This window comes from Dendrobates tinctorius, unplaced genomic scaffold, assembly GCF_039654945.1.
Source record: "Dendrobates tinctorius isolate UK_male_01 unplaced genomic scaffold, ASM3965494v1 ptg000020l, whole genome shotgun sequence".
In the NCBI taxonomy this organism is placed as follows: domain Eukaryota; kingdom Metazoa; phylum Chordata; class Amphibia; order Anura; family Dendrobatidae; genus Dendrobates; species Dendrobates tinctorius.
In genome coordinates, this window is record NW_027361688.1 from 12,398,451 (window position 1) to 12,424,514 (window position 26,064).

The window sequence follows — 26,064 nt, forward strand, 5'->3', positions numbered from 1 at the left end:
AGCCGGACACCGGTGGGTAACCACTGAGCCGGTGCTTACAGGCACAAACTCCGTTACCACATGTAGTTCGCACCAGCCGGTGAACAAATGAGACCTGTTAAGCTCACAGGTCACAGCAATGTGAACCACCGCTTGGAGCGGGTGCAATGTCCGCCCTGAGGAACGCCACTAACCAGCCTAACAACTGAGTTGGAAAGTGCACATACGGCGCATGGCGCTACTGTGGCGGACGCTGCGGTAGCAGTGGTCCAGGAGGCCTGTACTGGCCAACGCCACAGGGCGCTAGAGTGTGATGAATAATTACACTGCGGCGCTAAGCAGTGTCAGAGCAACGGTGCTGACTCTGATTCCTAAACCCTAACTCATGCGTAATATCCAAGGAGGGGCAATAATAATGAGACAGTCACCAGTCTCGTACATCCGTCATCACACATACACTAAACACTATAGCCTCAGAGTCTATCATAGTGCATGGCGGGGCGGCCATGCAAACCTTTTATAGCCGTGTCCTTCCAGGAACACCCTGACCCTCCTGATGGTCCAATCCGAACTGGAGAAGGAACTGAGCATGTGACTCCCGATCCCCATTGGGAGATCGTCCCACGAGCATGCTCAGTGGACCGAAGGAAGGACTTAGACTCTGGAGTCTTTTCCTGCTGACCAGGCTGCATTGCCATAACTGAACCAGAGGTGGCAGCAGCGACCGAGCCCACAATGCTGATGTGAGCAGAACGCTGGGATCGAGAAGTCTGCTGAGCAGGCTCCACTGCGGCTGAAGAAGAATGGGAGACCATTGACGGCAGGGCTCGGGATTCCCGCTGTGCAGCGCCCGGAACCTGATGCCTAACACCTTCAGAGGAGGAACTGGTCTTTGCAATGACTCTGGTTACTTGAGGTGGTCCAAGCTGTATCCTCCCGATATAAATTGGCCAATTTATGCGTGCCCAACAGCCATCGACAAGGCGACCTTCTTTGCTTGGAACCTATCCTAATATGATACCTCTCCTGAGCTGAAAGCCTACAATTTTTAATAACAGCTTGATTCTACCTTTCAATATAATTGTAGGCTGTTCAGGCCAGGAGAGATATCTTATCAGGTTAGATTCCCAGCAAAGAAGGTCACCTTGTCGATGGTTGTTGGGCACACATGAATCGGCCAAATTATGCACTAACTGTTTTCAGTTTAACCTATTTTCTAGAACAGCAATTCCAATTTCATATATTACATGTTTGCAACAAGGTAAATGCTGTAAAAAAAAATTGAAACTCCGGAATTGATGTTTTTTCCGTCGTCGCACCTCCGCAAAAAATACAATACAAAGGGATCAAAGCATGACAAAAAATGATACCAATGAAAACTAAAGCTCGACACAGAAAAAATAAATTCCACAGACAGAAAAATAAAAATGTTAAAGAAAGTGGTGATACAAACCAAATTTTTCATAAAATTCTGATTTTTTTTTTAAGCCACTAAAATAAATTAAAAACTAAGTTTGATAATACTGTAATCGTATTGACCTGTAGAAATACGTTACCCGGTAGTCTGCACAATACAGACTTTAAAAAAAATAGCGGAATTGCATTTTTTTAAAACGCTAACTTATTTGGATTTTTTTCCTGTTTTCATGTAGAATTAAAAAGTTATGGCTTTTGCAAACAAAGAAGGAAAAAAAACGAAGGTGCAAATGACTAAAATTGGTCGCGTCCTTGAGGGGTTAATTGAGGGGTGACGTAAGTCATTTGGAACATTTGGAAATCTATGCAGTTGATAGATTTTCGTTGCTGTTTCTTTACATGGAGAAATTCCAACTTTATAGAAAGTAAAAACAGCTATTATTTTTTGGTGCCAATTACCCATGTACCGTACGAGCCCTTCGCCTACATTAGGGCCGAATGTCCTGTGTAATTGACAGTAAAATACATTGCACCTGCCAGTGCGGCAGAGCCCCCTGTCTCGCGCGGCCATGTAGCAATCAGAGGCTGATTAAGCGATGATAAGTGAATTCCCCTCGGGTGAAGTAAGTCGCCATTAGACAAAGGTTCTCTAATGCGGTCAGATTAATTGTACACACCAGACCATTTCTTTCCGAGCCTGCGACACTGAGGAGGATGTAAGAGTTCATTACATCAGACGCAAATCTTATAGACTGGTTAAGACATCTGGTAGTTCAAGCAACAGATGATTCAGAGGTAAAGACATCAAAACCTCTTCCTCCTCTAAGACTCTATGGCGCACGACCCTTTCCATATATTAGTAACTCAGTATTTTCCATATAGCTATGCACTTAGTTCAGGAGTTTTAAAGGGTAACCATTGGAGACCTGCTCCGGATCACATCAACCAACAGCTTCCTTTTGTTCCTGGTGATCCTTATCCAATTTTCTACTATCTTAAATTAACTCTGTCCTTCCATGTTCCTCAGGCATTGTGGCCACAAACTCACAACTGAGTGGAGATTAGCCTTTTTGGTTGATGGTTGTTGCCTCTTCTAGTGTTAGATCAGATAGACTGGGTGAGCAGCAGTACGAGCAGCCTCTTCTTACCTCAGCACCCTTGGTAACTCCAGTATTATATGAGATAGACAGGATGGACAGCAGTGTGAGCAGCCTCTTCTTACCTCAGCACCCTTGGTAACTCCAGTATTATATGAGATAGACAGGATGGACAGCAGTGTGAGCAGCCTTTTGTTACCTCAGCACACCTGGTATCTGCAGTATTAGATCAGATAGAGATTGTGGACAACAATGTGAGTTGCCTCTTTTTACCCAAGTAGTCATGGTATCTCCAGTATTAGATCAGATAGGCATGGTGGACAGCAGTGTGAGCAACCTCTTTTCACCTCAGTGGCCCTGGTATCTACAGCATTATATCAGATAGGCAAGATGAGCACTAGTGTGAGCAGCCTCTTCTTATATCAGCACGCCTGGTATCTCTAGTATTAGATCAGATAGACAGGGTGGACAGCAGTGTGAGCAGCCTCTTCTTATATCAGCACGCCTGGTATCTCTAGTATTAGATCAGATAGACAGGGTGGGGAGCAGTGTTAGAAGCCCCTTCTTACCTTAACACCCCTAACCTTACAAAAGCACAAACGACCATAGTCCCAAAAAATATTATTTATTATTAAAATAATTATTAAAAACATTCCATTCGAATAAATGTATAATACATATACTGAACCATTATTAAAAAGAAGGTCATACTAGCCAGATATAAGGCATACAATATGTGCAAAATAATACAAAATCAAAAAAAGGTGATGGTAACAAACCTTAAATGTTATTATTAATACTAGTAATAAAAAAATAATAATACAGTGCATATAATACACATACAAAAAAATATAATACAACAACAATATGTGACCATAAGCATAAGTGTGAACCACTACCACAATGGGCCAGTATATAGCACAATATGCCCATATAGTGCATTCATATAATATCAAAAAAAGGGGAGACCAGGAGAGGTTGTATTTTTATCCACTTATAATTTTTCACACTTTTTCACATTGGTTCTCCTTTCCTGGCCGAAAGGCATCATAATTATTATGGTGATACACATTACGTTTTCCCCTTTTTTTGATATTATATGAATGCACTATATGGGCATATTGTGCTATATACTGGCCCATTGTGGTAGTGGTTCACACTTATGCTTATGGTCACATATTGTTGTTGTATTATATTTTTTTGTATGTGTATTATATGCACTGTATTATTATTTTGTTATTACTAGTATTAATAATAACATTTAAGGTTTGTTACCATCACCTTTTTTTGATTTTGTATTATTTTGCACATATTGTATGCCTTATATCTGGGTAGTATGTCCTTCTTTTTAATAATGGTTCAGTATATGTATTATACATTTATTCGAATGGAATGTTTTTAATAATTATTTTAATAATAAATAATATTTTTTGGGACTATGGTCGTTTGTGCTTTTGTAAGGTTGTTTGTTTCTAATACAACTGTCCTATAAACAGTCCAATATTGGTCAGCGATATATTATTATTTATTACTGTTTATTAACATTATTATAAAAATATAAGAAAATTTCGCTGTCTCTCCTTATCTTTTTCTTCTTAACACCCCTAGTATATCCAGTATTAGATCAGATAGACAGGGTGGAGAGCAGTGTGAGCAGCTTTTTTTTTACCTCCGCTCCCCTGGTATCTCCAGTATTAGATCAGATAGACAGGTTAGACAGCAGTGTGAGCAGCCTCTTCTTACCTCAGCATCCTTGGTATCTCTGGTATTTGATCAGATAGGCAGGGTGGACAGCAGTGTGAGCAGGCTCTTCTTACCTCTGCACTCCTGGTGCCTGCAGTATTAGATCAGATATACAAGGAGGAAAGCAGTGAGCAGATTATTCTTACCTCAGCACCACTAGTATTTCCAGTATTAGATCAGATAGGCAGGGTGGACAGCAGTGTGAGCAACCTCTTTTTACCTCAGCGCCCCTGGTATCTCCAGTAATAGATCAGATAGACAGGGTGGAGAGCAGTGTGAGCAGCCTCTTCTTACCTCAGCACCCCTGGCATCTCCAGTATTATATCAGATAGGCAGGATGAGCAGTAGTGTAAGCAGCCTCTTCTTACATCAGCACCCCTGGTATATCCAGTATTAGATCAGATAGACAGGGTGGAGAGCAGAGTGAGAAGCACCTTCTTACCTTAACACCCCTGGTACCTCCAGTATTATATCAGATATACAAGGTGGTGAATAGTGTGAGCAGCCTTTTCTTACCTTAGCTCAGATAGGCAGGACGAACAGCAGTGTAAACAGTCTCTTCTTACCTCAGAACTCTTGGTACCTGCAGTATTAGATCAGATAGGCAAGGAGGAAAGCAGTGAGCAGCCTCTTCGAACCTCAGCACCACAAGTATCTCCAGTATTAGATCAGATAGACAGGGTGGACAGCAGTATGAGCAGCCTCATCTTACCTCAGCACCCCTGGTATCTCCAGTATTATATCAGATAGGCAGGATGAGCAGTAGTGTGAGCAGGCTCTTCTTACCTCAGCACCCCTGGTATCTCCAGTATTAGATCAGATAGACAGGGTGGAGAGCAATGTGAGCAGCCTCTTCTTAAGTCAGCACCCCTGGTATCTCCAGTATTTTATCAGATAGACAGGGTGGACTGCAGTGTGAGCAGCCTCTTCTTACCTCAACAACCATGGTATCTCCAGTATTGGATCAGATAGACAGGGTGAGCAGCCTCTTCTTACCTCAACACCCCTGGTATTTTCAGTATTAGATCAGATAGACAGGGTGGACTTCAGTGCGAGCAGCCTCTTCTTACGTCAGTACCCCTGATATTTCTAGTAGTAGATCAGATAGACAGGGAGGACTGCAGTGTGAGTAGCATCTTCTTACCTAAGCATCCCAGGTATCTCTAGTATTAGATCAGATAGACAGGGTGGATAGCAGTGTGAGCAGTCTCTTCTTACATCAGCACGCCTGATATTTCTAGTATTAGATCAGATAGACAGCAATGTGAGCAGCCTCTTTTTCTCCAGCACCCCTGGTATCTCCATTAGTTATATCAGACAGACAGGGTGGACAGCAGTGTGAGCAACCTCTTCTTATCTCAGCATCCCTGGAATCTCCAATAATTTTAGAATAAAACATCTACTGGGGGCACATCTTTCTACACATGAGGGAAGGTGGTGGAGCTTTATACTGTGCATGCACATCTAGGGTAGGGGTTATAAAATCCCTACCTACAAGTCATTAGTTCCAGGTGGGATTGGGGGTCTTTCCCAAGAAGGTTGGGGCTAAAATGTCTCAAAATTGTCAATAGAGATGTTGGTGTTTAACTATTTTATGTCTGTACAGTTCTACATGGGTGCCATGGAGCCGTATTACAGAAATGTCCATGAGACCTAAAAATGTATAACTACTAGCAACCCTGATTTGTGATTTTCCCGTGAAGTGTGAATTTATGGCGGTGGATTGACAATCTATAAATAAATCCACAAAGATGGAAATGAGAGAACAGTGTAAACATGCTTCCATTTCCCGGGGATATTGCCACATGTTCCTTTCATGTATATATTTTACATTTCAAAGTAACTCATTACTAATGTGAAGATCATGTGTTATTCTGTGATGATTGCAGAAGCGCTGTGGACAATGAAAAAGTAATTAATGACCAAGTTATAAAGAGTTTTAATGAAACCGGAAGACGTATAGCACGTAAGCATGCTTAGTCGTGAGTGACCCTTTAAAGGGGAATATGAGCAATTATGGGTTAAACCCTAAAAGTGGCCACATATAACTTATTCGGTCATCGGCTACTCCTCCCAAAACTCTATACACACACATAGCTCTGGCAGTGATTTATCTTCCCTGAGAAGAAAGGATTGGGCATGTCGTAATCCAACATGCCCAATCCTTCTTTTCCATAATATCCTGTTATTGGGCAACAGTACTCTGATACATATTAAATGGATTGGCAGCCTCCATTACCTCATATCTAAGGTGTAAGTCCAAAAGAAAGAGGGCATCTGGAACCCTTCTCTCTGCTTGGAGCCATTACCTTGGCCCCATAGGATCTTATACATGTTTGCCACTTTCTCAGACTTTTGGACTACACTCCACTAATGTTCACTACAAGTGAATCTCCTGACATACCCCTCTCTGCTGTGCTGCTGGGCTCTGCTACATCATTCAACTCTGCTACATCACTGGTCTCTGCTATAGCACTACAAGAGAGTTGCTAATCATACCTAGATTTTTTTCTGCTACACCACAGGGCTTTGCTTCAAAATCCAATTCTGCTACATCGCTGGGCTCTGCAACATCGCTACAAGTGAGTCATCTCACATGCTCAGCTCTGTTACCTTACTAGGTTTTGCATCAATACTCAACTGCTACACCGCTGGGCTCTGCAACATCAATACAAGGGAGTCACCTCACAAACGGAGCTCTGTTACACTGCTAGGTTTTGCTTCAATCCTCAACTCTGCTACATCGCTAGGCTCTGCAAACATCACAACAAGCAAGTCACATCATATGCCCAGGTTTGTTACACCACTAGGTTTTGAATAAATACTCGACTCTGCTACACCGCTGGGCTCTGCCACATGCTCACAGCTGTTGCTCTACTAGATTTTTCGTAAATACTCAACTCTACTACATTGCTGGGCTCTGCAACGTCACAACAAGCGAGTCACCTTACATGCCCAGATCTGTTATTCTACTAGCTGTTGCGTCAATGCTCAACTCTGCTACATCGCTGAACTCTGCAGCATCACAACAAGCGAGTCACCTCACATCCCATGCCCAGCTCTCTTACACCACAAGGTTTTGCGTCAATTCTCAAGTCTGCTACATCGCTGGGCTCTGCTACATCTCTACCTTCGCTGAGCCTCTGGCTTCCCAGTACACTATTACTTTATAATTGCAGTCCAGCCATTACAGGACTAGTCATGAGGCCGGGTCATAGCATAGCAGATTTGCTCATCACTACCTGTAATAAACACATGGTTGTGGGGATTATTAGGTCTGGACAGGTTTCACGTATAGATCTCTGCCTATAAATAAGTCACTGACAGCAAGTAGAGATCTTGAAAATGACGAGAAAATGAGAAATAAAAGCAAGTTTTCATCATCCATCGATTAAGCTTTATTTACATATAAAATGGAAAATCCCTTTAATAACCCAGACGCGGAACAGTGACTCTGACAGCTGAACCTGCCTATAAATAATTGCTCTCGAACCGTGGGGTTAAAAATCCGATTCCATTACCATTGTTTTTTTCTCTTGGGTCTCCGTAACACATGCTAGTAATTACCGGTGAAGAGTTTCAATACATTATTAGCACCGAGCCTGTTTTCTGTCTGTTTTGTCTCTGTCGGAGCTGCGCCGCCACGCGTGTTACCATGACAACGCCGTTGCTTTTTGCCTGAATCGGAGTCATTAGGTGTCTGGTAACGCGGATCTTACGTAGGCCGCATCTCACAGCTCGCTTCAGTCATGGGATTCCCACCTTGTCCTCCAAGACGTGATACCCACTGATCTGCTCTGTACTGCCGCAAATGCCCCTCCACCCAAACCGCCAACATTGGTCAGGAATACTGGGGTGGTATGTAGACGATATCTCAGAGGATCACTTTGCGCCAACTTGGACACCCGTGGCAGGCAATTTAGGCGAGAGCTGTAGGAGGCAATGTTCAGACACCTTCAAGGACATGTATGATGGAGGCACAATTTGGTAATCTGGTGGCATTTGCTATTGGCAACATCTGTGGCAACAGTGGATGACACTTCTGGGGGCATCATTATTCATATGTGTGGTAAATACTTTTGGGGCATCACTGGCAGGCATGTAGGGGGGCATTTCTGGTAGACCCTGTTCCTCACCTGCCCCAGCTACCGTGCTTGCTTCCCCGCTCATCTACCCTGGCTTTCTCCTTTAACCATGTCAAGTAATGTTCTCAGGCATCACGCTTCCTCCTGAGTATTCAGGTAGTTGAGAAGCTTGCCACTATCTAGAACTTTTAGACTACACTCCACAGATGTTCACTACAAGTGAATCTCCGGGCATACCCGGCTTTGCGGTGCAGCTGGGCTCTGCTAGGAGAGAGCACAAGATGATGCTCCCTCTCCCATCACTCCCCCTCTGCTTGTGACTCAGCGGGTGCGCAATGACGTCACTTCATTGTGTGCCAAACTGTGCCAGCGGTGGAGCCTGAGCGTGAGTCTGGAGCATCGCAGGGAACTCTCTGGTCCATGCTGATATGTAACCATCTGTCATGCCCAAGTGAGGACATCTGTGTCACACACAAGTGAGGACCTCTGTGTCACGCACAAGTGAGGACCTCTGTGTCACGCACAAGTGAGGACCTCTGTGTCACGCACAATTGAGGTCAGCTGTGTCACGCACAAGTGAGGACCTCTGTGTCACGCACAAGTGAGGACCTCTGTGTCACGCACAAGTGAGGACATCTGAGTCACGCACAAGTGAGGATATCTGTGTCACGCACAATTTAGGACATCTGTGGCACGCACAAGTGAGGACATCTGAGTCACGCACAAGTGAGGTCATCTGTGTCACGCACAAGTGAGGACATCTGTGTCACGCACAATTTAGGACATCTGTGTCACGCACAAGTGAGGACATCTGTGTCACGCACAAGTGAGGACATCTGTGTCACGCACAATTTAGGACATCTGTGTCACGCACAAGTGAGGACATCTGAGTCACGCACAAGTCAGGACATCTGAGTCACGCACAAGTGAGGACATCTGTGTCACGCACAAGTGAGGACATCTGTGTCACGCACAATTTAGGACATCTGTGTCACGCACAAGTGAGGACATCTGTGTCACGCACAAGTGAGGACATCTGAGTCACGCACAAGTCAGGACATCTGAGTCACGCACAAGTCAGGACATCTGAGTCACGCACAAGTGAGGACATCTGAGTCACGCACAAGTGAGGACATCTGAGTCATGCACAAGTGAGGACATCTGTGTCACGCACAATTTAGGACATCTGTGTCACGCACAAGTGAGGACATCTGAGTCACGCACAAGTCAGGACATCTGAGTCATGCACAAGTCAGGACATCTGAGTCACGCACAAGTGAGGACATCTGAGTCACGCACAAGTGAGGACATCTGAGTCATGCACAATTGAGGACATCTGTGTCACGCACAAGTGAGAACATCTGAGTCACGCACAAGTGAGGACATCTGAGTCACGCACAAGTGAGGACCTCTGTGTCATGCACAATTGAGGTCATCTGTGTCACGCACAAGTGAGAACATCTGAGTCACGCACAAGTGAGGACATCTGTGTCACGCACAATTGAGGTCATCTGTGTCACGCACAATTGAGGACATTTGTGTCACGCACAAGTGAGGACATCTGAGTCACGCACAAGTGAGGACATCTGAGTCACGCACCTGTGTCACGCACAAGTGAGGACATCTCACTTGTGCATCTTTGAAAATCAACACTGAGGACATCTCTAGTAGACATACTTTTTTGAGGGCATCTGTGGTATTCTCAAATGAGGGCATCTCAGGTTGACACACTTTTATGGTGGCAACAATAATAGACAAACTTGTTTGAGATCATCTGCAGTAGGTATAATATGGGCATCTGTGGCGGTACACACACTTTTATGGGGTTATCTCTGACAAACTTTTTGGTGGGATGATGTACAGTAGCTTTATCTAAATATTCTTATCTCTCTCTCTCTTAGTGACAACTAGAGTTGAGCGATACCGTCCGATACTTCAAAGTATCGGATCGGAATGGATCGGCCGATCTTTAAAAAAAGTATCGGTATCGCCGATTCCGATACTGGAAGTCCCATTCAAGTCTATGGGACTTCCGGTATCGGAATAAGAAAAACCCTGTTTTTGCCTTGTACAGCCTCTCTGGGGTCTGTACGGGCCTTTCGGGGGGCTGTGCCGGCCTGCCAGGGGGTCTGTGCAGGCTCCGGTGGTCTGTGCCGGCCTGCCGGGGGGCTGTGCCGGCCTGCCGGTGGTCTGTGCAGGCTCCGGTGGGCTGTGCAATGGCATAAAGTGAGACTAGGGACTTTTTTTTTTTTAAGTGGTGGAGGAATACAGTGCGGAAGGATACCTACCTTCCGTCATTGGATTCCTGCAGCCCGTAGAGAACGGCAGCATCATCTGATGCTGCAGTTCTCTACCCAAGATCGTCGTGGGACACACTCGTGGACTGCTTCGGATCGTGGGTGAGTATTTTTGTGGTTTGTTATGTTAATATTTATTCCGGAAAAGACAATGGCTTCGGGGAACAATGTGACAAGTATTGGTAAGTATGTTACTCTATGTTATATGTACTGTATGTCTATGTATGTATTGTATGAATGTATTGTATGTATGTAGTATATATGTGGTATGTATGTAGCATGTAGTATGTATGTAGTATGTATGTAGCATGCATGTAGCATGCAGTATGTATGTAGCATGCATGTAGTATATATGTAGTATGTATGTAGCATGCATGTAGTATATATGTAGTATGTATGTAGCATGTAGCATGTATGTAGTATGTATGTAGTATGTATGTGGTATGTATGTAGCATGTAGTATGTATGTAGCATGCATGTAGCATGCATGTAGTATGTATGTAGCATGCATGTAGTATGTATGTAGCATGCATGTAGTATGTATGTAGTATGTATGTAGCATGCATGTAGTATGTATGTAGTATGTATGTAGTATGTATGTAGCATGTAGCATGTATGTAGTATGTATGTGGTATGTATGTAGCATGTAGTATGTATGTAGCATGCATGTAGTATATATGTAGTATGTATGTAGCATGTAGTATGTATGTAGCATGCACGTAGTATGTATGTAGTATTTTTTTTTTTTTTTTTTTTTTTTTTTTTAACATTTAACACATTAGCCGGATGATGGGACTACTACTGTCCCATCATTGGCTAATGTGTCAATCACTGTCATGGTAGCAGGCATCGCCAGATGGGACTTGTAGTCCCATCGGACGATGCTTGCACTGACCCCCGGACATCAGCACAGCCCCCCGGCAGGCCGGCACAGCCCCCCGGCAGGCCGGTACAGACCCCCACAGGGTGCACAGACCACCGGCAGGCCGGCACAGCCCCCCGGCAGGCCGGTACAGACCCCCACAGGGTGCACAGACCACCGGCAGGCCGGCACAGCCCCCCGGCAGGCCGGTACAGACCCCCACAGGGTGCACAGACCACCGGCAGGCCGGCACAGCCCCCCGGCAGGCCGGTACCGACCCCGGGCAGTCCACACAGCCCCCCGGCAGGCCGGCAGAGACCCCCGGAAGGCCCGAAATGACGGCGCATCATGATGCGCACACACCGCGCATCATGATGACGTCAGGCCGTCAATCAACTTTGAACTTCCGATTCCGATGCCGAATTCCGATATTGAAAAAATATCGGAAGTCGGTATCGGAATTCCGATACAGCAAGTATCGGCCGATACCCGATACTTGCGGTATCGGAATGCTCAACACTAGTGACAACCAATATAGCCACCAGCACAATTAGGTGGTCAACCAGTTTTCCAAGACTCCTAAATATCATGATGATTGGAACTATCCGGTGGCCATACTGGCACCAATGTTTTCTAGACACAGACACAGATATATCTATGAGATGACTGACAGAAGATGAGGACATTCCTACGCCGCAGGCAGCAGAGTCACCTACCTTACCCTTATCCTCACCCTCTTACTCCTCCGGTGTCCTACAATCTTCATATCTCTGAGTTGTGTTGGGAGATAATTTCGGGATAATGATGATGATATCAGACTTTGTCATTATTTAAGTGAAGTCGTCCTCAAATCTAGGAGGACATTACTGAGGGCTCCAGAAATGTAACAGCCGCGGATTATTATTAATCTCGTCATTATACGTACTTCTATTATTGGACAAAGCAAGAAGCTAATACCTCAACCTGAGCAAAGCGTAAAGTAATTACTCTGTGTCGTCTGTCCAGAATATCGAAAATAAACTGGAACCATGAAATACCATGTAGAAGCAGAAGGTGAAGGGAGGAAAAGACTCAGGATTTAGAATTTAGTGACAATGATACTCCAGACTACACATCCAACTGCTGTTATAGGGGGCTCCAGACTGCACATCCAGACTGTTGTTATAGGGGGCTCCAGACTACACATCCAGACTGCTGTTATAGGGGGCTCCAGACTGCACATCCAGACTGTTGTTATAGGGGGCTCCAGACTACACATCCAGACTGTTGTTATAGGGGGCTCCAGACTGCACATCCAGACTGTTGTTATAGGGGGCTCCAGACTACACATCCAGACTGCTGTTATAGGGGGCTCCAGACTACACATCCAGACTGTTGTTATAGGGGGCTCCAGACTACACATCCAGACTGCTGTTATAGGGGGGCGCCAGACTACACATCCAGACTGTTGTTATAGGGGGCTCCAGACTACACATCCAGACTACTGTTATAGGGGGGCTCCAGACTACACATCCAGACTGTTGTTATAGGGGGCTCCAGACTACACATCCAGACTGCTGTTATAGGGGGGCGCCAGACTACACATCCAGACTGCTGTTATAGGGGGCTCCAGACTACACATCCAGACTGCTGTTATAGGGGGGCGCCAGACTACACATCCAGACTGCTGTTATAGGGGGTTCCAGACTATACATCCAGACTGCTGTTATAGGGGGCTCCAGACTATACATCCAGACTGCTGTTATAAGAGGCTCCAGATTACACATCCAGACTGCTGTTATAGGGGGCTCCAGACTACACATCCAGACAGTTGCTATAGGGGGCTCCAGACTACACATCCAGACTGCTGTTATAGGGGGCTCCAGACTACACAACCAGACTCCTGTTATAGGGGGCTCCAGACTACACATCCAGACTGCTGTTATAGGAGGCTCCAGACTACACAACCAGACTCCTGTTATAGGGGGCTCCAGACTACACATCCAGACTCCTGTTATAGGGGGCTCCAGACTACACATCCAGACTGCTGTTATAGGGGGGCTCCAGACTACACATCCAGACTCCTGTTATAGGGGGCTCCAGACTACACATCCAGACTCCTGTTATAGAGGGCTCCAGACTACACATCCAGACTCCTGTTATAGGGGGCTCCAGACTACACATCCAGACTCCTGTTATAGAGGGCTCCAGACTACACATCCAGACTCCTGTTATAGGGGGCTCCAGACTACACATCCAGACTGCTGTTATAGGGGGCTCCAGACTACACACCCAGACTGCTGTTATAGGGGGCTCCAGCTGGCACAGAAGTAGATATTACAAATAACAAGCTAGGCACAATAGATACTTATCTGGTCTTTTCTGCAGTGTATATATATATATATATATATATATATATATATATATGTGTGTGTATTCTCCCCTGAGCTGTTGTCACCTTGCCTCCCAGTAATTGTGCACTTGTTCCGGCTTCGCTGTGTACGGCGTTTATTAGGTCCGTCCATCTATTGCTACTTAGGTCGGCATTTCTACCAGTATTGGAAAGCGATGAAGAAAGTCAATGAAGACAGTGTGTTTCAGAGAAGATGGCTCCTGTGTGATCACAGGCGGAGAGCGAGTATTGATAGCTCGTTTAGCACCAGACTGAGGCTCAGCGCGATCGGCCTCGCTGTCTCCGGGACTTTAATTGTTGTTGGAGTCTATAGTAAATCTATACTCACCCTAAGGAATCTGATAACGCTTGTATCTCCCTTCCATGTAACACTAGTCATCACATAAGGAGACTGTAAGAATCAATACCAGTTGGCAAAAATATCAATATTATTAATACCGCCATACAGTGCATAAAAAATAAAACTGGAGTGACTTTGCTGAGTAGTATGCAGACTCTGCATGGCAGTACAGTATATGACTTGTGCACCGTATAGCGGTATTTCTTATTCATTGTAAGGCAGTGATTTGCTAAGTAGCAGAGTATGACAGAAAGATTTGTTTGCATCTATTATTATTAGTTATGCCGTGATGATACTCTTTGCACCTGTGTTATGGTACTATGTGTTCCACATTACTGAACTTGAAAGGGTTCAAAGGCGGGCTACTAAAATGATAAATGGAGTTGGTTCACTACAATACCCAGAAAGGTTATCAAAATTAGGTCTATTTACTCTAGAAAAGAGAAGACTTAGGGGAGACCTAATATACAGTTGTGGCCAAAAGTATTGACACCCCTGCAATTCTGTCAGATAATACTCAGTTTCTTCCTGAAAATGATTGCAAACACAAATTCTTTGGTATTATTATCTTCATTTAATTTGTCTTAAATGAAAAAACACAAAAGAGAATGAAGCAAAAAGCAAAACATTGATCATTTCACACAAAACTACAAAAATGGGCCAGACAAAAGTATTGGCACCCTCAGCCTAATACTTGGTGGCACAACCTTTAGCCAAAATAACTGCGACCAACCGCTTCCGGTAACCATCAATGAGCTTCTTACAATGCTCTGCTGGAATTTTAGACCATTCTTCTTTGGCAAACTGCTCCAGGTCCCTGATATTTGAAGGGTGCCTTCTCCAAACTGCCATTTTTAGATCTCTCCACAGGTGTTCTATGGGATTCAGGTCTGGACTCATTGCTGGCCACCTTAGAAGTCTCCAGTGCTTTCTCTCAAACCATTCTCTAGTGCTTTTTGAAGTGTGTTTTGGGTCATTGTCCTGCTGGAAGACCCATGACCTCTGAGAGAGACCCAGCTTTCTCACACTGGGCCCTAAATTATGCTGCAAAATTTGTTGGCAGTCTTCAGACTTCATAACGCCATGCACACGGTCAAGCAGTCCAGTGCCAGAGGCAGCAAAGCAACCCCAAAACATCAGGGAACCTCCGCCATGTTTGACTGTAGGGACCGTGTCCTTTTCTTTGAATGCCTCTTTTTTCTCCTGTAAACTCTATGTTGATGCCTTTGCCCAAAAAGCTCTACTTTTGTCTCATCTGTCCAGAGAACATCCTTCCAAAACGTTTTAGGCTTTTTCAGGTAAGTTTTGGCAAACTCCAGCCTGGCTTTTTTATGTCTCGGGGTAAGAAGTGGGGTCTTCCTGGGTCTCCTACCATACAGTGCCTTTTCATTCAGACGCCGACGGATAGTACGGGTTGACACTGTTGTACCCTCGGACTGCAGGGCAGCTTGAGCTTGTTTGGATGTTAGTCGAGGTTCTTTATCCAACATCCGCACAATCTGGCGTTGAAATCTCTTGTCAATTTTTCTTTTCCGGCCACATCTAGGGAGGTTAGCCACAGTGCCATGGGCTTTACACTTCTTGATGACACTGCGCACGGTAGACACAGGAACATTCAGGTGTTTGGAGATGGACTTGTAGCCTTGAGATTGCTCATGCTTCCTCACAATTTGGTTTCTCAAGTCCTCAGACAGTTCTTTGGTCTTCTTTCTTTTCTCCATGCTCAATGTGGTACACACAAGGACACAGGACAGAGGTTGAGTCAACTTTAATCAATGTCAACTGGCTGCAAGTGTGATTTAGTTATTGCCAACACCTGTTAGGTGCCACAGGTAAGTTACAGGTGCTGTTAATTACACAAATTAGAGAAGCATCACATGATTTTTCGAACAGTGCCAATACTTTTGTCCACCCTCTTTTTTATGTTTGGTGTGGAATTATATCCAATTTGGCTTTAGGACAATTCTTTTTGTGTTTTTTCATTTAAGACAAATTAAATGAAGATAATAATAACAAAGAATTTGTGTTTGCAATCATTTTCAGGAAGAAACTGAGTATTATCTGACAGAATTGCAGGGGTGTCAATACTTTTGGCCACAACTGTATATGTACAAGTATATCAGAGGGCAATACAGAGATCTCTCCAATGAACTGTTTGTACCAAGGACTGTGACAAGAACAAGGGGGCATTCTCTTCGTTTGGAGGAAAGACAATTTCTGCCCCAGCATAGAAGAGGGTTCTTCACGGTAAGAGCAGTGAGGCTCTGGAATTCTCTTCCTGAGGAAGTGGTGATGGCCAACTCACTGAATGAATGTAAGAAAGGAATGGATGCTTTTCTTGTAACAGTATAGAAGGTTACGAATAACATAATATTATAGGTAGATGGTTGACCCAGCTTTGAGGGAAGGAACTTTTTTCCCTATGGAGAAAATTGGCTTCTACTCTGTGGGTTTTTTGCCTTCGCCAGTATCAACAATGCAGAACAGCTGCACTAAAAATAGGCTGAACTAGATGGACATAAGGTCTTCCTTCAGCCTTCAAAACTATGTTACTATGTTACTACATGGCGGTAGTATTATTTCGTTTTAACATTCTTTGTGCACTGTTAGGCGCTAAGATTAATCCACTGTATAGCAGTGCTTTGCCACAGTGTATGAATGAAAAAAAAACATTATAGTCTTTTCTACTAGTATGCTGTACCATTCAGAGTCACTATGGTGGCGCTATTTGTGCACTATATGGTAGTAATATATTACATATTCATATTACTTCTGCACTGTATGGCGGTATAATAAATTCACTGTATGGCCATAGTATGGATAACAGAAGGTTTTATTCTTTACTAGTCTTATTAGTTATATGGTAACATTTGGAATCTTAGGTGGGATTTGTGCATTATATACATGTGGTATTTGGAAGTATTATATAGTCAGCACAGCTTGTGTACTGTATGACGGTATAATTAATTCACTGTATGGCTGTAGTATGAATAACAAAAGGTTTTATTCGTTACTAGCAGTATTAGTTATGTGGTAACATTTGGCGTCTTAGGTGGTATAGAGGTGGTATTTGGCAGCATTGCTTGTGCACTGTATGGCAGTATAATTCACTCACTCTATAGCCACGTTAAGCATAACAGAAGGTTTTATTCCTTAGTGGTAGTAATAGTTTTGCGTTTCTATTTGGCTTCTAAGACGTCGTCCGTTCACAATATAGTGGTGGTGTTTGGCAGTATTATTTCGCCAGCATTGCTTGTGCACTGTATGGCGGTATGATTAATAAAACTGTACGGAATGATACTTATAAGTGATGTTTTTATTTCTTTTCTAGTAGCATTAGTTATGCAGACCATTCGGCGTCTGAGGTGGTATTTGCTCACTATGTAGTTGTGGTATTTGGCGGTATTATTTGTATGTAAGATTTTAAGGTTTTATTTATGTTCCTGTGATCAATTTCTATTCGCTCCAGGCCAAGAATGGATAGAATTCCACTCACTTGTTTCAGCCATTACGTGTTCACTTGCAGGTAATTAGCTAATTCCTGATTCAACTTCTGACTCACGTAGGGAATTTGTCATGTATGATGCTAATTTGCCAGCAATTTATATGGCCGCACTATAGATCTAAATCCTTCCCCCCTATACTGACAGCCTGCACGTGGTTCTCTGCAATTTCTGTCCAATTTTAATGAGGAGGAGACTGGAGTAGGCAATTATGTCTGCAAGCGAAAAATGCAATACAAACATCATAATAAAAGAATTAGAGAAGCCTTTAGTGTAGGATAACCCCAACCCGACCCACCCCTAAAGGAGATCATGCACCGAGATCCATGGAGTCTACTCCACCTGCGGACTGAGATATCTATTAATAAATCTAAACCACCTATTCTGAAGCGTTCTAAACAAAAAGAAATGGAGAACTAGGTCGAAAAATTAGTAAAAAGGTAAAAATTTAAATCAACACATAATAAATACAATAACATAGTTTCACGAGTCAGCAAAGTATATAGAAACCAGTACAAGAGACACAAGAAGCAGCAGGATCAGGCAAATAGTGGCTGATGGGGTCATGGCTACAACGGACAAATATAAAGTGCTAAGTGCTTGTCTCAAATGGGAGTAGATGGGATGGACATCAGTATTTTCATAAAGTCAACCTCATGGTGCGCACACAAACCACCGATCCTAGGCCCCCCCTATCCTGAAAGTGCTTACCCATGTTTTGTTAAGACAGGACATGCACCACGAAGCCCCCGACACGCGTTTCGCGTTCGCGTCTTCAAGGTGCAATCAATTCTGAAGTGTGAAGGAAGTGAAATAATAGAAATGTATTTCAAGATCAGTAATGTAATGTATGTACACAGTGACTGCACAAGCAGAATAGTGAGTGCAGCTCTGGGGTATAATACAGGATGTAACTCAGGATCAGTAATGTAATGTATGTACACAGTGACTGCACCAGCAGAATAGTGAGTGCAGCTCTGGAGTATAATACAGGAGGTAACTCAGAATCAGTAATGTAATGTATATACACAGTGAATGCACCAGCAGAATAGTGAGTGCAGCTCTGGGGTATAATACAGAATGTAACTCAGGATCAGTAATGTAATGTATGTACACAGTGACTGCACCAGCACAATAGTGAGTGCAGCTCTAGGGTATAATACAGGATGTAACTCAGGATCAGTAATGTATGTACACAGTGACTGCACCAGCAGAATAGTGAGTGCAGCTCTGGGGTATAATACAGGATGTAACTCAGGATCAGTAATGTAATGTATGTACACAGTGACTGCACCAGCAGAATAGTGAGTGCAGCTCTGGGGTATAATACAGGATGTAACTCAGGATCAGTAATGTAATGTATGTACACAGTGACTGCACCAGCAGAATAGTGAGTGCAGCTCTGGGGTATAATACAGGAGGTAACTCAGGATCAGTAATGTAATGTATGTGCACAGTGACTGCACCAGCATAATAGTGAGTGCAGCTCTGGAGTATAATACAGGAGGTAACTCAGGATCAGTAATGTAATGTATGTATACAGTGACTGCACCAGCAGAATAGTGAGTGCAGCTCTGGAGTATAATACAGGATGTAACTCAGGATCAGTAATGTAATGTATGTACACAGTGACTGCACCAGCAGAATAGTGAGTGCAGCTCTGGAGTATAATACAGGATGTAACTCAGGATCAGTAATGTAATGTATGTACACAGTGACTGCACCAGCAGAATAGTGAGTGCAGCTCTGGGGTATAATACAGGAAGTAACTCAGGATAAGTAATGTAATGTATGTACACAGTGACTGCACCAGCAGAATAGTGAGTGCAGCTCTGGAGTATAATACAGGATGTAACTCAGGATCAGTAATGTAATGTATGTACACAATCACTGCACCAGCAGAATAGTGAGTGCAGCTCTGGAGTATAATAGAGGATGTAACTCAGGATCATTAATGTACGTACATAGTTAATGCTATTCTAAACTTATTATCTCTTTATAAGGACTGATATATGATATTTATGATTTATCAGCTTCTCTCCTAACCATGGGCTGTTCTTGGTATTAGTGGGTGCAATACTGCACACTGACCACAGCTGCGTCTTTGAATAACAGCAGACACGTTTTCTAATTTCCATTCTTCCCTGTAAATCTATTAAGGATCCCATGTAAACTCCATCTACAGTCATCTAGAATCGCTTCCTCTGTCGGACATGTAAAATCCCCCCATTCCGTGCCAACATAAATTGGTGCCACTTTCGCTATCATCTTTCATCTCGGCACCTGAACTGATGACAGCTCTGGAGAGCGTCATTAGGAATTTCCGCCTTCACTCGAGGGTCTGTAAAATGTAAGGGTTCGGATAAGTGCAATTCATTTTGCAGAGAGTCCTGCGCACACGGGCCGCTGACATCCGTGTGTTCGCCGGTGAGCGGAGGACACATTTGTGCTTCGTGTGCTCATGTTTTTAAGCCGCGCAGACAGCCCGCGTTTAATGAGCGCCGACTGCACAAATTCTGAAGGTGAAAAATACTGCGGCCTTTTTTTTTTTCCAGCAAATAAACAATTTTTATGGACTAATAAGAACAGTTTTGTTCATTTTTTGCAGTTGTCGTATAGATGCAGTAAAAAAGACACGAGGCCACCAAATTCTGTCTATTGCCTCCTTGTTATATGTTTCTTGCTCCTGTTGCAGATCTCGGCTTTCAGCAGAATCACCAGCAGGGACTTGTGCCAATCAGCAACCGTTACCTTCATCATTACAACATGGAAGATGATGCACACAGAACAGGGGGCATTCCGTACAGAAATAAGAAATTCATAGTCCCTCTACTGTACAAGCCTGCAGCTGTTGTATACTCCAACAGATCCAAGATAAGAACCAGCATAGCCCTTTATAATTGTGAACATTTCCTTAAAGGGATTGCCCTGCCTTAGACTGCAAGTCTGCAGGGGGAAGAGCGAGAAGAGAGAGAAAACGCTGCAGTCGTCGGACATGTAAATCCAGCGAGCCGCGCTCCTGTGTGGTCATGCACCCTCGCCCTCCTCCTGCACATTATGCATGCAGGGTTCATGTGATGTCCCGGTAATATCACGTCACCGCTCCAGGCACATGCACCCATGAGCATCCTGGCAGCAGAGCTCTTAGAAGTGACGGGTGCCTGCACTGATCTGATTAGATCAGAGTCGGCGTCCGGACCCCTGCAGGCGGCGGCTGCTGCCAGGACAAAGGGTCACTTTTATCCTTTGTCCTAGCAGTCTATGACTGTCCCCTGACATGGTAGTTAGGCTACTTTCACACTTGCGTTAGGAGGCGCAGCACACGGCCGCCGTGCAGCTCCGCCTCCTGCCGCACCCCCTCCGGTCAGCTCCTCCTATGGGCGCATGATGCTGCATGTGACCTGTGTACCCTATCGTTTATTTTACCCTATCGTGATTTTTAGAACGCAAAAATGCAACACCTGAACACATCAATAAGCCTCCACAGGTCTACCATATATCCAATTTACATCACTGAGATTAGTTGCGCGTCTAAAGTCCCCAAGGCCCGTTAGAGAGTTATTGGCCAAATTGCTCAGTTATGCAACAGTTTTCACTCCTGATTCCCTAATACACATCAGTTACTGTGACAAGTCCTTCTCTAATTAAAAAAAAATACGTCTGGCAATCATTTGAATCGCCAGTGATCAGTAGCTGTTGTAAGAGGCAGTACACTTTTCCTGCAGTGGCCACTACAGGTGGGAGGTGGTATTACATGTCAACCATTCACGTAAATTTTTATCCATAGGCCTAGAGTCCTCAAATGCTCAAGTCACTCCTTACATCAGAAAAGTGCTCACATGGTGCTTAGGTAGGCATACAAGGGTAAAAATGTATCCTTATCTCTACAGGCAATTTCTTGGATTTGCTTTTTGCGCTTCTTACAGTTCAAGAGACTCTGGGATATCTAGGAGGAGGCATAAATAGGATTTGTATAGATTCATTTGTTCAGCATTGTACGGTTGCAGCTCTAACCCCCAACTGGTTTCCCCTTTGTCTTTCATGTTAAACCTCTAGGGGAATAAAATGACTGTATAAAACACAAAACATGAATATCAGTTATAAATATCCAAGCAGCGCCTCCTATACGGCACACATAATAAACACCACCACCACCTGCTGAATAATTTACCGCCAAGTAGGTCACAGCTATACAATCATCCAGTATGAATGTTTTTATCCCATTTAAACAACGCTACCACTATACTTAGGTTTATAATATACTCTAGCATCTAAGATCTGGAAAAAGATGAAAAGATTCACAATAAAACGATAGAGCAACTGTAAGTCTTTAAAGAGGACCTGTCCCTTGCTCAAAAAAATTGAGTTAAAAAAGAATCCCGGAGCTCCCCTGATTCAACCGCTCTTTCCCATTTTACTCTGCGTCGCTCTATTGCAGAGATATTCACATTTGATTCTTCTGGAGCGCAGCATGTGAAATCTCTGACTGTAGACCAACTGGGCGTTTCTTCACAGTCTTCTCAAATACTCGTAGTCTTTCTCTTATTTCTAGGAATTATTACGCAAAACAGCACAGAGACAAGGCTCAAAACTTCTGGAACAAGGTAATTTGGAGTGATAAGACCAAAATTGAACTTTTTGACCACAACCATAAACGTTACATTTGGAGAGAGGTCAGCAAGGCCTATGATGAACACCATTCCTACAGTAAAGCACGGAGGTGGATCGCTGATGTTTTGGGGATGTGTGAGCTACAAAAGCACAGGAAATTTGGTCAAAGTTGAAGGAAAATGAATGTAGCACATTATAAGCAAATACTGGCAGCAAATTTGCACTTATCAGCCTGGAAACTGGGCATGGGAAATACTTGGACGTTCCAACATGGCATCGATCCAAAACACAAGGCCAAGTCAACCTGTCATTGGCTACAGCAGAACAAAGTGAAGGTTCTGGAGAGGCCATCTCAGTCTCCTGACCTCAATATCATTGAGCCACTCTGGGGAGATCTCAGTTCATGCTAGACAGCCCAGGAATTTACAGGAACTGGAGGCTTTTTGCCAAGAAGAGTGGGAATCTTTACAATCTGAGAAAATAAAGAACCTCATCCACATCTACCACAAAAGACTTCAAGCTGTCATTGATGTTAGAGGGGGCAAAACACGGTATTAAGAAATGGGGGATGTGAACTTTTCATCAGGGTCATTTGGATGTTTTGGGTTGTAATTATGATTTAAAAAGAGAAAACACAGTAGTTTGACAATAAATGGCTTCACCCAACCACTAACCATGAGTGGAGAAATAGTTTGGTGCTATCATTCATATTCTTGGAAAAATGGCCAGGAAAGGAAAAATTCTGCTGGGGTATGTAAACTTTTGAGCACAACTGTAATTGTGCCAACAGTTGTTGCGTACTCACAAGCTGTTTGCTTATTATCTCGTAGCCCATCCCAGCCTTGTGCAGGTCTATAATTTTGTCCCTGGTGTCCTTAGAAAGCTCTTTGGTCTTGGCCATGGTGGAGAGGTTGGAGTCTGATTGATTGAGTGTGTGGACAGGTGTATTTTATACCGGTAATGAGTTCAAGCAGGTGCAAGTAATACAAATAATGAGTGCAGAGTAGGGGGGGCTTATTAAAGAAAAGATTAACATGTCTGTGAGAGCCAGAAATCTCGCTGGTTGGTCGGTGATCAAATACTTATTTCGTACGATAAAATGCAAATTAATTATGTAAAAATCCTACAATGTGATTTTCTGGATTTTATTCTTAGATTCTGTCTCTCACAGGTGAAGTGTACCTACGGTAAAAATTGCAGACCTCTCCATTCTTTGTAGGTGGGAAAACTTGCAAAATGGGCAGCGGATCTGTAGACAGATAGATCGGTCGATCATCCGGTGATGTGGTGTACCACAAATTTGATGCCCCTTTAAAAGCTCTCTTTTTAGGCCGAGCTCGCAGTCAGCACTTGTTTGGACGTCTTCTTGGCACAGATCGGGGGACATACGGCTGAACTGCCATCAGTGCCATCACACATTACCCGCGAGTGCCCCTTCCCTTGGCAGAGGAGATATAACACTCTACAGATGCCGGCACTCACGCTTCACTTGAAGTTTTACTTTCCATAAAACTCAATGTTTCCTGAAACACTTCAGAACTATTTTAGTTTTGCTGTTACCTTTTCGTTAAACTTTATTTCTTGGCAGCATCACAAAATCTAAAAAAAATACTAAAAAAAAAATAAATGTAAGTATTTCATAACTGGCGGAATGAAAAAATGGAAGAAAATATAGAAAATTGTTTTTTTTTCTTGTTTTTTTTATACATCAACTTCGTTCTTAAATCGACTCATTCCATACTTTAAGTTGGCGTAGCTATAATTCTATGGGCCCCATGGGGTCCTCAATATCAGGTTGTTGTTTAGATGCGTTGTCCCCAGTGGAGCTACTACTGTAATTAAAAACATATGCACCCCCCAAAAAAAACGGTATCAAGTAACTATAACTTAAAAAACACAGTACACCAAAAATACCGCTGTATATGGAATAAATAATACTGCTACACCAAATGGATCTGTCTAATTGCTGTTATTGTTTTTTTGTTTTCTTCCAATCCAGACCACCATGACGACTTCTTCCATCCAGATATCTATGGCTCATCGCTTTTCCACTACACAAACTATAGTCCACAGTACATAGTAATACTCTCCCACATTGTCATACACAGTAATACTACCCCACTTTTATGCCTACTCCACAGTAATAGTGCCCTACAACACTAACAGTGTAGTCTTTTTTGTGCCTCCACATAGTAATAGTTCCCTCGCTTAGTCCCTCCACACTATAGTAATGCCACCTCGTGCAATCGACACAACAATAATGCCGCTTTGTACCCCCACACAACAATAGTGCTGCTTTGTACCCCAACACAACAATAATCCCGCTTTGTACCCCCACACAACAATAATGCCGCTTTATACCCCCACAAAACAATAGTGCTGCTTTGTACACCACACAACAATAGTGCTGCTTTGTACCCCTACACAATAGTGCTGCTTTGTACCCCCACACAATAATAATAACGATTTGTACCCCTACACAACAATAATGCCGCTTTGTACCCCTACACAACAATAATGCCGCTTTGTACCCCCACACAGTAATAATGCTGCTTTGTACCCCTACACAACAATAATGCCGCTTTATACCCCCACACAATAGTGCTGCTTTGTACCCCTACACAACAATAATGCCGCTTTGTACCTCCACACAGTAATAATGCCGCTTTGTACCCCTACACAACAATAATGCCGCTTTGTACCCTACACAACAATAATGCCGCTTTTTACCACCACACAACAATAATGCCGCTTTGTACCCACACACAACAATAGTGCTGCTTTGTACCCCCACACAATAATAATGCCACTTTGAACCCCCACACAATAATAATGCCGATTTGTACCCCTACACAACAATAATGCCGCTTTATACCCCCACACAACAATAATGCCGCTTTGTACCCCCACACAATAATAATGCCGCTTTGTACCCCCACACAGTAATAATGCCGCTTTGTAGCCCCACACAACGATAACGCCGCTTTGTACTGCCACACAATAATAATGCCGCTTTGTAGCCCCACACAATAATAATGCCACTTTGTACCCCCACACAACAATAATGCCGCTTTGTAGCCCCACACAGTAATAATGCCACTTTGTACCCCCACACAATAATAATGCCACTTTGTACCCCCACACAACAATAATAATGCCGCTTTGTACCCACACACAACAATAGTGCTGCTTTGTACCCCCACACAATAATAATGCCACTTTGTACCCCCACACAATAATAATGCCGATTTGTACCCCTACGCAACAATAATGCCGCTTTATACCCCCACACAACAATAATGCCGCTTTGTACCCCCACACAATAATAATGCCGCTTTGTACCCCCACACAGTAATAATGCCGCTTTGTAGCCCCACACAACGATAATGCCGCTTTGTACCCCCACACAGTAATAATGCCACTTTGTACCCCCACACAACAATAATGCCGCTTTGTAGCCCCACACAGTAATAATGCCGCTTTGTAGCCCCACACAACGATAACGCCGCTTTGTACTGCCACACAATAATAATGCCGCTTTGTACCCCCACACAATAATAATGCCACTTTGTACCCCCACACAACAATAATGCCGCTTTGTACTGCCACACAATAATAATGCCGCTTTGTAGCCCCACACAATAATAATGCCGCTTTGTACCCCCAGACAATAATAATGCCGCTTTGTACCCCCACACAATAATAATGCCGCTTTGTACCCCCACACAATAATAATGCC